Source organism: Mus pahari, chromosome 11 (assembly GCF_900095145.1).
Source record: "Mus pahari chromosome 11, PAHARI_EIJ_v1.1, whole genome shotgun sequence".
NCBI classification, from domain to species: Eukaryota; Metazoa; Chordata; class Mammalia; order Rodentia; family Muridae; genus Mus; species Mus pahari.
In genome coordinates, this window is record NC_034600.1 from 71,352,551 (window position 1) to 71,371,198 (window position 18,648).

General features: G+C 40.2%; 1 protein-coding gene and 1 pseudogene across 2 annotated transcripts in view; one reads left to right on the forward strand and one right to left on the reverse strand.

Moving 5' to 3' along the window:
* Fbxl7 (F-box and leucine rich repeat protein 7) overlaps positions 1-18,648 on the reverse strand; it is a 350,419-nt gene that overhangs the window by 77,171 nt on the left and 254,600 nt on the right. The gene's annotated exons all lie outside the window — the stretch shown is intronic.
* The window catches only part of LOC110329233, a 148,326-nt pseudogene continuing 141,032 nt past the window's right edge, over positions 11,355-18,648 (forward strand).

The window sequence follows — 18,648 nt, forward strand, 5'->3', positions numbered from 1 at the left end:
TAGAATAGGGAGCAAAATACCCATAAAAGGAGTTACAGAGACAAAATTTGGAGCTAAGACGAAAGGATGGACTATCCAGAGACTACCCCACCGGGGATCCATCCCATGATCAGCCACCAAACCCAGACACTATTGCACATGCCAGCAAGATTCTGCTGAAAGGACCCTGATGTAGTAGCCTCTTATGAGGATATGCCAGTGCCTGACAAATACAGAAGTGGATGCTCACAGTCAGCTATTGAATGGAACACATGGCTCCCAATGGAGGAGCTCTAGAAAGTTCCCAAGGAGCTGAAGGGGTCTGCAACCCTATAGGTGGAACAACAATATGAACTAACCAGTACCCCCAGAGCTCGTGTCTCTAGCTTCATATGTAGCAGAAAATGGCATATTCAGCCATCATTGGAAAGAGAGGCCCCTTGGTCTTACAAACTTTATATGTCCCATAGAGGGAAATGCCAGGGCCAAGAAGTGGGAGTTAGTGGGCAGGGCAGCAGGGCGGGGGGAGGGTGTAGGGGATATTCGGGTTAGCATTTGAAATGTAAATGAAGAAAAGATTTAATAAAATAAAGTACTGGACACTTAACTTCCTCTTTAATGCTAATCTAGCTGCTGATAGCTATAAGTGGTTATTAATACTGAGTTCCTTAAAAGTTATAACTTGTACGAGAATATTTACTAAAGGGGGTAAAGTAAGGATTCGTAAATCACTCACTATTTACATTTGGGACATACTAGTAGTGCATATTTATCCCTAGTAAGCCATCATGACTTGATTATCAAACAGCAGGCGTGACCATTAAAATATGAAATCTGCAGTTTACAGTGAGGAGCCAAGATCTCTTGTATGAAAGTATTTCTTACTGATGAGGGAGTAAAATTTGGTTTCTGGACTTAAACAATAAGCAAATCCTTTGCCACTGGATTCTCCCCCACCCCTCTGTTGTGTATTTAGGTCTTCACAAGTACAATGTGGAAGATATAAATGTTAATGAGAAGTTACGTAGTCTGCACCCTCAGAACTTGTTTCAGCCTATAAAACCTGCACACTGATGAGATAGGAGAGGCCCAGTGAGGGATGGAGAGCCTCCTTAGGTTTGTAGCACTTCTCTGTGACCTAGCTGTCATCGGAACTCCCAAAGAGGAGTGGGTTAAGGGCAGTTATTTATTTATGTATTTACACTTTATGATTTCTTTTATTTTAAATTATGTTCATGTAGAGGTCTGTCACATGTGTGCAGTGGGGAAACTGGAAGGGGTCAATAGAAAGTACGGCATCTCCGGAAGCTGGAGCCTCAGGCATTTTGAGCTGTTCTAGATGAGAACTGGGAACAACATTCAGGTCCTTTGAAAGAGTTGAAGATGCTATTAACCACTAAGTCATCTGTCCAGCTTTAAGGATATATTTTAGATTATATGGGATGCTTCCTCTCTATCCTTCTCCAGGTACCAGCACTTTCACTTGCTTTATGCATATTTGTTTTTCATGGTGGCAGTGATATAATTTTAAAAAGCTAAAAATCTATTCAAACTGAAGTATAGTTTTCAAAAACTCAAGAGCATGAGTCATCATAAATATAGAAAGGGGGGCAAGAGGAAAGATTGCCCGCGTTGAGGGGGATGGAGATACAGGTGCGTGAGACAGAGTGAAGAAAGAATTGTAGAACAAGGTTTCTGGATCAGCTACAAAAGCTCCAGTTAATGTCCCACTAGGAAGACAATCCTTTTACACCAAAGTCTACATGTCAGTATGTACCATCATAGAACTAGGCTTTGAGTCAATAGTACTTGATGAGTCCAAGTTACATTTCCAGCCTAAGTGTGCAATTCCTGGGTGGTCTTGTTAACCAGTGACGTGGACTGATGTGTTCTCTAGCTTTGCTTCGTTTCCAAATTTTGGTAAACTTTACTCCTAGCAAATATATTACTGGAAACTGAAAATAGACTACTCAGTATAGTGGAAATTCTTTGGGTATACTTATGAAAATTATTCAGAACTCTTTTAGTTTTGAATATATAGCTTCATTTGGGGGCATGGCAAACTGGTATTTATTAAGAAGCAAGTAACTTCCTTGCTTGGTTTATTCCCTAGTAAGAATGATTTCTAGGTTTGTTCAGGCGAGCTTTAAACAGATGTAACATCATGATGATATTTCATGATATTACAAGGCTGCTATTCTCAGTGGTTACTTCTTTTTATTAGGTTTTTCTCCACTGTTGAAGTAGCATAGACAGCTTCCTCTGTGTACTTCCCTCAGGGAAAGAGTGATACAAGGCGAGTTTCAAAATGGGCTTTTGAAATTCATAGCAGAGACAACAGTCTTCAAAGACAGACTAATGTAAATTCATAAGAAGTGATTGAGCGTTCCCAGGAAGAAAAAGAGATGTGTCCATTCCATTAAGCAGATCCTGGAGTATTTACAGATTTTCACTATACATCTTGGACGAGGAGGGTACTTTCAGAATTGCAGCTGCCTCTTGCCTCTGAAGGCCTAAGGCTCAGGTGGAAGGTAGAGTGGTAGGTACTAACGCATTGTTTAGCCTGCCACGGACCCTAGCCTGGCAGAATGTAGGCTGCAGGTCTCAGAAGACTGACAACATTGGGATACTATTCATGCAGATGTTGTCTGTTGACTTCTATCCTAATGTAAAGTTGTTGTGTTGTTCATGTCTTTCTGACCACTCTCCTGGCTATGCACACTACCCCATTTCTTAAAAGGGGATTCTCTTTTATCTTTAATGTGAGTAGCCTAATGTGGTGTCAAAACAATTGTTCTCGGAATGAATGCCATGACCTGTGAAATTAGACTTCTCATCTGCCTGAACATTTGTCTATGAAAACCTTTTTGTTTTTTCATATAATTTCTTTTTATCACATTTTTCTCCTCCCATAGTTCCCAGATCCTCCCCACTTCCCTATAGACCCAATGCCATGCTCTAGCTCTCTGTCTCAAATAAGCAAGAAAACAGCAACACAGCAAAATCAGAACGGATCAAAACAAAACCAAAAAAAAAAAAAAAAAAAAAAAAAAAAAAAAAGGAAAAACATTAAGACAAAAGATACCCTAACAAAATTAAAACTGGACAAAAATTTCAAAGTCTGTTTTGTGTCAGAAATGCCTCCTGAGCATGGGAACTACCCTGAAGTGTGGTTGACAGACCTGGTGACACTTCACTGGAGAAAATGAATTTTCCCTTTGACTTCAGCTCTCAATTACAGGTAGCATTTCGCTTAAGAGTGGGGCGGGGTGCCTACTTCTTCCTCTTCGTTCTGTGATTTTTGTCCGATTTGAACCTGTGCACGCTGACATGGGCTCTATGAGTTCCTATGTGTTTCAGTCGTGCTGTATTTGGAAAAGACTGTTTCCTTTTAGTTATCCACCATTTCTGGCTCTCACTGTCCTTCCAGCCCCTTCCACTTAGATCCCCGAGCCTTGAGGAAAAGACCTCGAAGACACCCCATTTAGGAATGAGCAATCCAGAGTTCCCCATTCTCTCTACACTGTCCAATCTCCAGTAAGGAACTTCTCTGATGAGAGCCCAGAGAGGCTCTGGCCTACATGTCTAGTACCATGTCATCCAGTACCATGTCATCCAGTACCATGTCATCCAGTACCATGTCATCCAGTACCATGTCATCCAGAGTGATTTTATTGCTGAGTTTTATGTTTGATCGGGAAGGTCCTGGACTTAGATCTCTACCGAGGGAACGCAACTGTGAGGCTAGGTCTTCCTTGACTAACATATTAGGAGCCACTGGCATCATGTGTGTGTTCGCTATTCTAGGTCTTCAAAAGAAAAACTCAAAGAAAGGGCAAGGGCAACTGTCCTCCAATGTGCAGGAGGCCATGTGCATTCCCTACCTACTTCTGCTGATTCAGCAATTTCATTCCATCTGTCACTCCCACAGACAAGCAGGGAGGGTACTGACCATTTTCAAGAAGTGAGTGAACAAAGGGACTATACTTGTGAGGTACAATGGTAGTGCCAGCATTGCATGACTGATTCCAGTTCACTCCATACTTGCAATAGTTTTCATAAAGTAGATAAGCTAGAGGAGGTGTTGTTGGGTTTGTCACTTTGTCCTAATATTGTGAAAAGGAATCAGATTCTAGGACTGAGTCCTCGCTACTCAGGATTCTAGAAATGCAGCATTTCGGATGAAGTAGACTTTAAGAGGAAAAGGCGGTATGGATGGACAGACAAATTTGTAGTTAAGAGCACACGCTGCTCTTTCAGAGGACTGTGGTTGACAGAACCCATATGGTGACTCAGAGTCATCTCTTCTCAGAGGCACCAGGTACCCATGAGGTGCAGAGATATACATGCAGAAAAACACACATAAAAATAGTTTCAAAGCGTAAATGGTGAATGGAGAGAGACAAGATAGATGGAATTTTTCCTTGGGATAATGAAGGGCTGGGGATTGAGCCTCAGATTCTTGATCACCACCCCATACTTCCATATCCTGAATTCTTTAGGGACCAAGACTAGCTTTAAGGCAAACACTGGACTAATCAATGCAATATAGAAAAATGTTCAACCTGAGTTGTAATATAGGATTCCAAGGCACCTGGTGGGATTCATGGCTCCAGCTGCATATGTAGTAGAGGATGGCCTAGTCGGTCATCAATGGGAGGAGAGGCCCTTGGTCCTGTGAAGGTTCTATGCCCTAGTATAGGGGACTGCCAGGACCAGGAAGCAGGAGTGGGAGGGTTGGTGAGTATGGGGAGGGAGAAAGGGACAGGGAGGGAAAATTGGGAAAGGGGATAACATTTAAAATGTAAATAAAGAAAATATCTAATAAAAATGTTAACCATCAAAAAAAAAAAGGAAAGAAAAAAGAAAGAAAATGGGAATGGAAAATATGATTCATTTGAAATCCTTTATTTTCTGATGTGGTATTGAAATACAGCTATAAATGCAAGCAAACAGTAGGTACAGTGTCCCATATTGTATAACACATTCCTTTAAAAAAACATTCTATAAAACTCAGTAAAATGAACATGTATGTGTGTCCAGGGAGTGGTCATTTAAGAAACAAACAGAAAATAAGGGTTAAACTAGCTGTGGACAGTGGGCTGCCCTTAAGCCTCCAATGAGGTCTCCAGGTGACAAGAGAAGTGCAAGTCTTCAGATAGCGTTGAAGAGAAGTGCAAGTGTTCAGATAGTGTTGACGATAGAAGGATGAGCTAAGATCACTGTTAAATATAGATATGGATGTCACCTTGCTGGCCGGGTGCCTTGAGAAAGCCAGCTGGGCCTCAGCCTTAGTAATCTAGGCCAGGGGAATATGTAAGGATTTATTACTTATAAAGATATCTTCATACTCCCATTATTTAATTTAAAATGTCCATAACTCAAAGAGAGGATCCTCTTCAGAAAGAGAAATGTCCTAAGCTACCTGAAAATTCCAGGTATAAAATGTATGTGTTTTATTTCTTCCAGGGAGTTCAGAAGAAGTTATTATTCTTTTATTTGGGTGCTAAATTGGAGCTACAAAGGAATTAATGCAAATGTTTTGAAGACAGTGTCTTAAGAAGTTGTGTTTTAATCCTGGGTGTTGAAGCTTAGATGAATACCTCTTATTCAGAAAAGGACAGGGACAACATTTCTCACTCCATGGAAAACACTCCGAGCTCTTACATCATTAAAATAATCACTTGACCAAGGTTCTTAACCATTTTGGCTTTGGGTTATTGTCTTAAAATTTTAGGATGGAAAATAATTACTACAGGTGTTACCAACTGCACTCAACGAATATTGAATTTTTTTGTAATGAAATTCTGTGTGATCCTTCCAAGATAAATTGGCTACAGTGCATGCCATATAGTAGGTGCTATGGATTGGTCATTTGAGCCCTACAGACCACATGGAAAAATTTGATTGGTACTGAAATAGTATTAGAGGGATGGGGGGTTGACAAAGAGAGTCAGACTGTATGAGCTCAAGTCTCATGAAAACATTAATAGCGTTCTTATAAGGATGGGCGGCTATGAAATCATGAACTCACATCCTTGTCCTATGCACTTTCCTATGTCTGTCACCCTCTTGTGTGCCACCATGTAATGACACCACAGAAGGACCTCACCAGATGCTGACACATTGGCTGTGAACTTCCTAGCCTCTAGCACTTTTCATTATACATTATTCCATCTCAAGGACTCTGTCATAGAAGTGTAAAAAAAAAAATATTCCAAGACAATGGCCATCAGCTATTTAAATGACTGCCAATTTATTACCAGAATAAAGATTTGTATTTGACCACAATTTTAATTAATGTGTGTATGTAGGATATATATGCAATATGAAGATATATAAGACATAAATAGGAAAATCTAATTAAGAAAGTAATTCAAGTGCAATACACTGATTATTGAGATGGAAATAGGCAAGGTAATTTAAAAATGGCGAGTAGAGTTGGGCTTTCCACTTTAGGATTAGGGAGGCCCGAGAAAGTGTATTTTTTTAGATGACAGATGAGCTAAACGATAGAGAAAACAAACATATTCATCAAGCAGGACTTGCTCTTATGGGTGAAATGGACAGACAATGATGGAGCAGACCCAGCCTCTAGTTCTTATGAGACAGCTGGATCTGACATCCTCCAAACATATACCAATGCAAGACAAAGAACCTGTGGGCACAGCTCCGAGGATGGGTAGAACATGTGATTTCAGGGTTCAGCTCTCTTTAATATTACTATTCTTGAAACCCATGCAGCATGGGCACATGTTCAAGGTCTCAGGGTCTGTGATGACCTAAGTTCACAGATGACAGTCCCCCACCCCAAAGACTTCCTGATAGTCACAATTTCAAAAACTAATGTATTTCCCTGTAAGAAAATGTTATCCTTAGACATTTAGTATTAGATAAGAAGGAATTAAAATACTTCAACATAAAAACTGTCTCCACACTACTCTCGAGTACATTAAGGCAGATGACAAGGACAGAAGGGATAAAGGGACTTTACCAAGTTTGGGTGCTGATGCTGGCCAAACATCCCCTCAGAGACTGCAAGAACACTGATTACAAATCATCCTGTATTGTCCTCCAGAGATGCCTGCTTCTAGGCCTCGTGCCTCTGAATGTAGCTCATGTCTTCAAGATGCTGACTTGTAGTATAATTTCAAGTAAGCAGATGCTCCCCAGGGAGGCTCGGATGATGAACTACAGAGGGCACACAGTCCTCACATGGTGCTCACATAGCACTAGAAAAATCAGGAAGTAGAAAAGGTTGGGACTGTCTCTTCAACAGCAGGTATGTATACTTGTTTTCAAATGGAAATCTGGGGATGGATGTAGTTAATCACCTGGTGATCTTTGCTATCTGGAGGGCCAGACTTCACTCCAACCCCCAAAACTATTATCTTTATTCCAGACTCTTGCCAGACTCCTAGCACTGTTTGTCAGTCAACAGAACACATTCTTAGAAAAAGGATCCCGTGTACTTTGCCCAAGAGTTTACTATTATGCGGAGCCCAAGCCTTTCCACCTCCCTACATCTTTATAATGAGCTCTGTTTCTTAGTCAGGAGAACCCATTCTTATGGAGGAGGAGGCATGTGTTTTGAAAAAGACATGTATGTACTTTGCATAGGAGACATGTACTTGGCGTGTCATCATGCCTTAAGCTTTATTATAATAATTGTCACCAGGAAACTTTTTTCCAATGTTGCATGTGTTTAAATATGTCTAAAATATACTGCCTTGGCTCCGAATCTAGAAGTTGGAACCAACACCAGCTAACTATGTCATGTTGAACTGGATTTCCTTCTAGCCTCATGCAGATTGTTACCCTGACAGCCGTGGCTTTTGCAGGAAACCCCACAATGTACTTCAGGCAGAGTGTCAGCACTGGCTCAGGAATATGCAGGAGCTAAGCATATATTTGACCTCACTTCCAATATGACAGCTGCTGACCCTTTCCCCACAGGTCTTTTGCAAGAGGCAATGAGATGCAGCAAAGGCACCTCTTGTAGATTCTAATCCTATAGTGTAAGCTGTTAGAGGGAATGGCTTTTGCATATTTGCATTTCACATCTTTAGTAGTTTAGATAAAAGATCCAGGACACCTGAGAGAAAATGAGAGTGGGTGAAATCGTCCCCGTGGAACTGGCTGCACTCAGATTCAGAAATCGCACCATCCACAGTAAAATTTCCCAGCTTCAGGTTCTACAATGAGAATTGAAAACCTTTGCATTTCTACACGAACTGGCCAATCTTCTTCACAGAGCAGCACATGGCCTCCGTCTGTTGGCGGGAAGCCAGTGGCAGCCTCAGACAGTCCTAAATAAATAAACTGCAAAGCCGGTCTTGTGATGAGCTGTAGGATCTGTTTGGTATTTTAAAACAAAATAGGTGGTGGGTTTTATGGATTGAGACTTTATATCTCCTATAAAGTCTTATTTTTTTTTCAACTAATAAACATGACTTTGCTGGGCTAAATTCAAGAAATATATTTATGGAGGAATTCCAAGCTTCTTTGGTGTCTAGTAATCACACAGAAATAAGAGTAACTACAATAGTCCTATGAATATAATTACTTGTTCAGAAGCTGCATTGAGAAGCATAACAAGAAAATAAATGTTGAAAGCTGGACTTTTAAGTCACCCGACATAGCTTATGGGTTTTCTTAAATAAATGCCAAGATAATTAAATTACTCCTAAAATCTAACTGAGTGTTTGTTATTTATTTTGGCTTAAAATAAAAAAAAAAAAAACACAGAAAGTTTACACTATCTCATAGTCCCCAAATTAATATATTTGATTTACTAACATAAAAACATATAATAATGAATTAGGTTCATATCTGAACTTCACGGACTGGGTTGGAAATTCAGCTTCTCAAAATTTTGCTGTCATGTTTGTGAAAAGATTCTTCTGGCAATTTTTAAACTGTCTTTAAGTTTATGGACATTTATGACGCAGGGAACAATTCTCCACAAAATACTGAGAAAATTCTGAAAGTATTCAATATTATTCCCAGTGAAAAAAAAGTATCATTTTTTTCCCCCTCATCAGTCAGTGGGTGAGGCTAGGTTACTGAGGCCGCAGAGCGGTGCTTATGAAATCTGAGGATGCTTATTTAATTGCATAGAGTGTTCTCTTTTGAGATTTACTTAGCTTTTAAATAGCTGACCTCAGTCACAGAAACTATTTTACCTTCTTACAAGGACAAAGCCTTATGTTTTCCATCCTGAGTTTTCTGTGGAAACGCACATGCCATGCCATACAGTTGCTCAGAACAGCAGAGGGCACCAACACCCCAAGTAAACAAGCAAAGGCAAAGCTTGGCATCCAACCCAGGGCCAGGCTGTCCCTGGGAAGCATTCTAGAGAAGGGACCGCAGCTGGGTAAGAACCACATATTTTCAAAATGCATTTGGGGAATGAAAACGGCTTATGCTTATTCTCAGTGCCTGTTTTCACATCAAGGCAATGAATCCTCATCCTTTGGCTTCTATTGGAACATCTCATTCACTTGGAGAGTCTAGGAGACGGGGAGAATGCTGGCCTGGACCATATGCAGAATGGGTGCTTCAGGAGAAGGAAGACAGCTTTTCTGATATAATAGGAAACTTTGATGATAAACGGTAGGGCATCAGATGCCTGGGTGTGTAGACTTTGATCATTTGTGATGCTCTCCAAAGAGACATGGACATTAATCGAGAGTACAGGGCTCCGACAGAGGGAAGAGAAGTTTGGGCCAACTGTGGAAAAAGTTATGGAAGTCAACAAAACACTCCTCAAGTGAATGAGATACTAGGAGAAGTCTTCAAGCAACCGAACCTGAGCTCCATGAGTTTAGGCTTATGAATCTAGTAAAAGGCCGGCGATGATGACAAAGACCCTCCAGTTCTAGCACATTAATTACACCTGCCAAGCTGGGGGTGGTGGTGCACACCTTTAATCCCAGCACTCGGGAGGCAGAGGCAGGCGGATTTCTGAGTTCGAGGCCAGCCTGGTCTACAAAGTGAGTTCCAGGACAGCCAGGGCTGTACAGAGAAACCCTGCCTCGAAAAGTCAAAAAAAAAAAAAAAATTACACCTGCCATTATGTCAAATTGCAGCAAGTACTATTATTCTCCTACCAGGAAATAAGTATGAGATTATATATGCTCTTGAAACACAGGCCCATTATTTTCAAATGAAAGGTTGCAGAGACCATGATGAGCTCAGAGATCTGTTATTGAGAGAAACTAATGATCATAATTGTACAAGTAAGTACAAGGATGATGAAAGAATTCACTAATGACTCTTTCCTGTTGACACATATTGGACTCAGTGGAGTGTGGAGTTACAACTTACATGTGTCCATTCATCTGCACATGGACAAAGACATCCACTGGCATGCTCAAAAAGTAGGAAAATGGCTTATATGCAAACTAGCATTTCTACAAAGACATACAGGCTTGTCTAGTTATTACAGGAAGCCAGGGAAAGTCCTGAGGCTAAATCTCCTGTTTGATTACAGTCACTCATTTATCAGCTTTGCAGCCCTGGGAAACTTTTTCATCAGATACCCTATGTGGTCTCTGGAGCAATAGCATCTCCAGGAAGCTTGCCTTTGGCACCTTTTTCCTGTATCAGAAACGGATGGGGGTACCTAGAGTTGATGTCAACAAATCCACTGCATTAATTACACACGTACATTTGGGACGCCCTGTTCTATCTCTGAGTTCACTTTCCTCATCTACAAAATTAGAGCAATTAGGGTTGTTGTGAGAGATGTGTGAGTTCACGCACATGCACAATGATCAGAACATGGAGCCTCAACGGTGCCTGACATGCACTGTGTACATGTTAGTCTGATGTTTCTGTATAGACAGTACAGTGTATATTAATGCTGTACTGAGTGTTATGTATAAGAGCACTATTAACCAGAGTAAGGAGGTTATTTAGTAATAAAAAAAAGATGAAATGCTTATTTTGCTATGTGCAATAATTAAAATACCAGATCCCACTGTAGAATGATGGAAAGCTATCTGAAGCCAGGACCTCCAGGAGTTCCTAGTGAGCAAAACCCAGTTAAGCTGCCTTCGCAAAGCAAACATGCCATCCTCATTGCCCGGGCCAGTGCTCCACCTTCTAGAGGGTATTTATTGCTTGGTTAAAGGCTGGCTGATAAGGCACTTGATAGACAAAGGCAGCCCCTCTCTTCGGCCTCCGGAGTAGAAGTAGCTGGGTCTCTGCAGGACTTTGAAAGTGAGAGAACAGAGAGGAGTGACTTCAGACGCTGAGGCAAGGGGAAGAGATGTGTTTGCCAGCAGTGTGATCAACCTCTCTCTTGACAGCTTCGGAAAGTCAGTCCGGCCTTCTCCTTGGAGAGGTGACAGAACGCCGTGGATATGAAAATGGCTGTGGAAGATGTTTGCTCCACTCGTCGAGCCCAGAACGTCTTCTTCACTAGTCTTCTAAACGTGTCAGACAGGCACAGGAGAGGTGGTGACGATGAGGGTTCATGTCACGCAAAGATGTGAGGCTCAGAGGAGAGAAAGACATGGCCGTCACTTAGCCAATGCTTCGTTGCTGTTGGCTTTTGAAACATATCTGTCTGTCTGTCTGTCTGTCTGTCTTGCCCGCATGTAGTCCTGTTCGCCATATGCATGCAGTGCTCTTGATGGGACAGAAGATGCTGTGTGATGGTTTGAATATGCTCGGCCCAGGGCGTGGCACTATTAAGAGCTGTGACTTTGTTAAAGGAAGTGTGTTGCTGTGGGCATAGGCTTTAAGACGCTCCTCCTAGCCTAGACTGGAAGCCAGTTTTCTCCTGTTGGCCTTCAGAACAAGATGTTCTCAGCAGCTCCTACATACCATGCGTGCTGGGGCACTGCCATGCTCCTGCCTTGATAATAGTGGACTGAACCTCTGAACCCATAAGCCAGCCCCAATTAAATGTTGTCCTTATAAGAGCTGTCTTGGTATTGGCATATGTTCACAGCAGTAAAACCCTCACTAAGAAGACATGGTGTCAAATCCAGTGAGACTGGGGTTAGAAAGAGTTGTGAACCAGCACGTGGGGAATCAAGCCCAGGTCCTCAGGAAGAGTGGCATCTGCTCTTAAACAATGAGTCATTTCTCCAGCCTCTGCTGCTGCTGTATTAATTATGACAGTTAAGAAAAATGATGTCTCAATGGATCAAGTAAACTACATGTATGACAGCAAGGAATGGCAGGTTAGGATACAGCCCAAAATGCCTGACTGCACTGAATGCTCTCCAGCCTGCATCATGTTTTCTCTGTGTGCAGACATGCGTGTGTGTGTGTGTGTGTGTGTGTGTGTGTGTGTGTTGCTACACATGTGTGAGCATGCATTTGGAGGCCAGAGGACAATGTTGTCATTATCAGCTGCTATAAACACTTTAAAAGCCATACCCGGAGCTCAGTGAGTAGGTAGGGCTGGCAGGCCAGTGAACCCCAGAGACCCAGTTCTCTCTGTTTCCCCAACATGGGACTTGAAAAACACCCCATCGCTCCTTGCATTTTTCTTCACATGGGCTCTAGGGGTCCAACTCATGGCCGCTCCTTACAAGGCAGGCACCTAAGAGACTACACCTGCTCCCCAGCCTGCCACATTGCTCCCCAGCCTGCTACCTTGCTTTCTTAAGAGCTGTCATGTTAAACCAATTTGAGATTAGTGTTTCTTAGGAATTACACAAGATGTAATTCACACATAATTAGGAAGTTAAGAAGAAATCTTCACAACAGAAAGATGAAAGCCAATAATCAGCGAGGTATTTTAGGGAAAGCTGTTTTTAGTCGGCAATGTCGGTAAAATTATTAACTTCACTAATGAAGTTACGAATGATTTCTTTCCTTGAAAATTTATTCACAATGATGCTTTTGAATCATGAAAGCATTTATTGAGGACCTACCATGTGTCAGGCCCCATTCAGTGGGTGGGGAAGTTGGAGATGAGGTGCCCTTCTTATCTGGGAGATGATATTCCAACAGGACAATGGCTCACTTACCCCTCCACAGTAGTGACATGGGGCTATCAGGTTGGTAGAGCGATGGGTGAGAAGATCCGAATTTTCTTAAGCCTTCTTATGTAGAGCCATGATAAAGAAAGAAAGCTGAAAAGTCATGAAAAGTCAGCTTTTCCCCATTCGAGCTGTAGATTCATCCCCCTTTTACTGGCCTTTTACTGGCCTTTTAAGAGGCTATGCAATATTAAGAAACACAAAGTGTAGCAGAAAGCCCTCTCCCCTATCAGATCTGTTTTACAACACTGGATTCGAAGAGAGAAGGGGGAAAGCGTACTGTTTTGCTTTTTTTGTCTCCAGCCTTTTAAACACGCTGAGATCACTGTTGGAGTGAAGTCCACGGATGTTTAGCAGTAATCATAATGATAACGTAATAGGTGTTTTTCACTTGTGAGCTTAGATTTCCAAGCATCCAGATGTTTGGCCTCTGCTGAGAGTGTCCCGATGAGCGATTGCATTTGTGCAGTTCTCCTACAGCTGCGGGACCCTCTGGAGCCTCAAGCCTTTCGTTTGCAGCAGTATAATTAGAAATCAAAATTAGTCTCCTATCACAGCCGGCCCTGGGGAGCAAACTAAGGCTTGCAGGCCTTTTCCAGCCCTAGCTAGTTCCTGGCTGCTTTTATACCTCCAGACAGACATTAGTAACTATGACCAAGCCCCATGACCTGCACTGCTGAAAATGTGGTCATTTGCGCCTGAGCCCAAAAATCTAGTTGCTAGTCTCCTCCCCTTTGCTGATCAGCTTCGCTGAGGTTATCTTTCTGGGGCTGTACATAGGAATTAGTGATAAACAGTTTCCTAGACTGGAGCAAAGACTGTGTGTGTGTCTCAGAGGACAGCTTCAGGCTTTGGAGATCAGTGTTTCCCATCATTCCCTTGTAAATCTTGTACCCAGTAGGCAATTTCAGGTCAATTCATAGATTGCCAATTTACCTGCTCTTTGAGTTTTTCATTGCTATATTAATGTCCCAGAAACTTATTAATGAGACAGACACGTAACTATAAGAAACGGTAACATTCAAATTTCTTCCAATGACTTAAATCCTGTTTCATTTTATTATGAAACAATTATTACTAATATGCTTACATAAAAATGTTGTGCTTTTTTATTTGTATGTGTGTGTGTGTGTGTGTGTGTCTGTCTGTCTGTCTGTCTGTCCATTATAGCATGTATATGAAAGCCAGGGGACACATTTCTGTAGTTAGTTCTCTCCTTCCACCATGTAAGTCTCCAGGATTGAACCCCATGGTGAACTCAGGCATGGTGAACTCAGGCATGGTGAACTCAGGCATGGTAAAAAGCACTATTACTCACCCATCCACCTTCCAATACCTAATACATTTGCTCGACAAACACAGTTAAATGAGCATTAAGTAGAGTTAGCTAAAGAGAACGTAACATATTTTACAAATTATTATTTAAGTGTCACATTAAAATTTCAGGTTTTAATAAATTTACCTTTAGAAACATAGCATTATTTTTTTTCCTATGTATATGTTTTTGAGGTATGCATGCATATGGAGGCTTGAGGCTGACCTTAGGGGCATTTTTCTGTGTGGTTCTCTACCTTTTATATTGAGGCAGCATCTCTCATTTGAGCCCAGAGCCCACCATAAGCAATGATTAATTTACCTCATGTCATTCCAGCAGATTTGAATCACTTTTGCCCATAAACAAAGAAATGACCTTCCTTTGCTAGATGAGAAAACTTTCTGCCCCTTAATACTTAGCTGTGAAGAAGAGTTAAAAAAAGATTCTTGCTTTTTTACAGATTTGAAAATCAGGAGTCCAATAGCTCTGCTGGTCCCTACTGTCTACAGATCCATCATGTGGGCACGATTCTTCACTGTTTCCTGGATTAATATGATGTTAGTCATTTATAGAGAGATGGAGATGCATCTTGCATTGAATTAATATGGAGAGTGAAAGACAGCAAAGCTGTGGCCCAGTTCTCTTCACATGCTCATGTGCAGCCCAGCCTCTCTGAATGCCAAGAGACTCTGTGTCCTATAGGACACGGGGATCTAAAGGACTACTAGGAAGTGGGTGGCACAAACGCATACATTATTTAGAATTTATCTATTGGGTTAATTGGGCTGGTATCCAGGCTTTAAAAAAATGTTAGTTATACACATCCAGGCCCTAAAAGATGAAAAGAGTTTATGACAAGATGGTTGGTCTTATGGCTTCAGAGACTTCTGCCCATGTTCACTTGGACTCTATGCTTTGGACTGACCTGTGGCACAGTGTAGTGAGGGAAAAGATGTCCAAACCATGAGGAGAAGAAAAAAAAGAAGGGCTAAGGCCTCTGGATGTCAATCAAGGCTCTGCTCCCAGTGCCTCTGCTCTCCCCACTGTGTTCTATGCTCTGGCCAGGACTTTAGCACATAATTTTTTGGAGAGTATTTTAGATCTAAAATGTAAGTTTAAAATTTCTAATTTTGTAATTTTAAGTTGCATTAGCTTTTTATTTTTTACCCAGATACTTATTACTGAGCTAAAACAAACAAACAAACAAACAAACAAAAGTTTGAGCTTGTTGTACATGACCAATTCAGATATAAGAGAAAACATAAATTTATAAAACCTCAACAGATTTATTAGGAAAGATTCCTACAGTATTATTTGCCTTTGAAGGCTTATCATCTACCATTAGCAAAGTCTCCAGTACTTCTTCCCATCAGTCTTGCCACAAAGGGTGAATTTTTAAACTAAATACTATAAATTTTTATTGCATCCAGCAACCTGCCTGAAGTTTGCCTGCCTAAACCTCCCTAACAGTAGATGTGATGCTTCTCATTGTATATCCAAAAAAATGTAGGCACTTTCCTTTTGATCACATACATTTCATGGGCTCTAAGAAGCAGTAACACCTTATGAAAACACTAGGACATGACTGTTCTTTTAGATTTTTTTAAACAGAGACTTGATTAATTAAGAGCTGAATTTTTCTTTCTGATGAAATTCTCAATATGACTGTCAAAATAGGAGCTTTTGTAGAGATTGTCAACTTTAGTGTCTTTACATTAGAAACATGCATCCTAGCACTACAAAAAAATCAAATCAACTTCAAGATTAAAGTAGCATATAAAATGTCCATCAATATTATAAGGAATCCAATGAATTTTTAAAAATACTCGGGTATGTGCCAATGCAAAAGCAATTTTAAAAAACTGAAAAATGGCTTCTTTTATAGATGAAGATACTATATCCAAGAAAGGACCACAGCCTATCATCACCAAGTAGCATCATATGCACAAGTTTATTGTTAGCTCAGCCTACTTTAGTGCTTACCACACAAAGATATAGCTATCAAATTAGCTGTGTGTTTTGAAAACTCAAGGTCTTTATGGGGTGGGGGAAGGGGTGGGCACATCTCCTACATCCAAGGTCAGAACGTAATATAGAATTAGACAAATTACAAAGCAAATTATTCTGGTCATTCATTCTCACCAATTAAATTTGGAATGCTTTCTAACAATGAGATAAAATATAATGGGTGGGTCACCATTTCTATTATAACAGTACATTTGAAGATACAAACATTGCTTGGAACCCAAACTTATTTTAATCGTGCTTTTATATCAAAGCTTTGGCATAGATGCAGAAAATTTGCATCTCACTAGTGAGAATCCAACAGTACTTTTCACACATAAATATGTATTCATAGCATTCTCCAGACAGTTCAAAATGAAACATATATTACACTTTAATCTAAAAGAAATTACATTTTCTCAAACACAGCCATTGGCTGTCACCTTCCTAAAAACACCCTTCAGCCAAAACTCAACATCTAGCCCTTTGATTTAGTGCAGCCTGCAGAGTTTTGATGAAAGCAGAAAAGTGTGAAATCTTAAACCCCTTAAAGCAAATACAGAACACTTTATAGGTGCTGAAAATTATTACTCATAAATCCTATATTTTACTTCAATTTCTCACAGAACCATCCTGTCCTAAGTGGTCAGGTATGTAGACTGAGGTAAATGTCCAATGCTCCAAAATAATTTATTAAATCAAGGTTCCTCAAAACTGGTAGATGAGTCTCATCACCTCTCAATATGTCTTATTAAATGAGGATTAATCTCAAGGCCTCACTCTGGTAAAAAAAAATAAAAAACCCATTATAAATATGGAGTAGTTTAGAGAATGAGGTTAACATCATTGTGAAAGCACTAATGTCCTAAAAAGCTTAGCAAGTTGCCTCTGCAATGGGTCCAATAAAGAATTCTGTTTCCATGGAGGCTGGATAACTATTCCTCACTGGAATCCTATTCAAAAGTTGTTCATTTATGTTTCTCTGCATTCAAACAGCATCTCGCTGCGTTCTCCCTTCTCTTTATTCTCTAATGAAATATTTAATTGCAAAAAACCCATGATCAAACGTCTCCTAGCAGGAGTGCAGCAGCACTTCCCAGACTGGAAAGGTTGGCGGAAAGTTATCTACCAGCCAAGGAAAAGGGCCTGCAAGACGATAGCCATACCTTGAGCTTGAACATGGATTCTAAAAGAAGTGAGAAAACTTGCTTCTGTAGTTTAAGGACTTAGTGCTGGGAGATGATATCTTTTATTTTTTGCCTCTAAACCAACTTCTGTTTTTTTTTTTTCCTTTTATTAGGAAACACAGAAAGGGCAAAAATGTAGATATAAAAATAGGAATAGCTGCATTACATTTGATTGTATATTTCAAGAATGCTTAAACCTACTAGGTCCAAAAATATGTGTTCAATAATGAAAATATAGAATAAGCACAAGAAGGGAAAAATATTAAACAAACTGTTACAACCTGTTTTTATTTAAGTTTCCTAAGTGAGATAAGAGAAAATACAGAGACAGCTAAACTTAATATAACTATATTGTTACTATATAGATACTCTCACTGAACAAAAATTAAGCTAGATAAAATAACAGAATTGAAGTTTTCCATAGTTGTGTGCATATTAATATGCTAATTGTCCATATTTATTCTTTTAAACATCATACAGGGTTTGTAGATAATTATTCAGTGGCACTGGTTTATTATTTTACTTCTTTTAGACAATATAGTCCTTAGTTAATGTGCATGGGTTCTTTGTCTGCATCTATGTCTACACTCCACTTATATATCTGATACTACATTAAAATATCTAGAGTTCTATTTTCTAAGCTGTTCAAGTTGCTAAACCAAATATTTTGCAAACCCAACGAAATTCTGAAACTCTAGCTATACATGTGTATGTCACCCACTGCTGACCGATAAAATACCTAAACACTCCATTACACATCCAATTCCAAGAGCGTGCTTCTCAGCTATTAAACATGTGATTCTTTTCAGGTCATTTTTCCCTCATTTCCCCCCTCTGTCTTAGCACCACACCTCCCTCAATACAGTTTACCTTAAACCCATTTTCACATCCCATATAATCCCACTGTTCTAGAAAAATGTCTAAAGCTTATTTTTCTTTAAAATGATTTATACCTCCTAGGATACAAAGCATTGGTATGGATGAATGATTTGTATAATCAATGATTAGCTATTTGAAATTGCAGTGATATACTGATGGGTGAGAATTATTGAGTCATTACTTTCTATTAGGCTGTACACTGCAATAATTATATTCACTATTGAATTTGATTGACCTTACAGTCCTGGGTAGTCATTCCTATTATTGGGTACATCCTTTT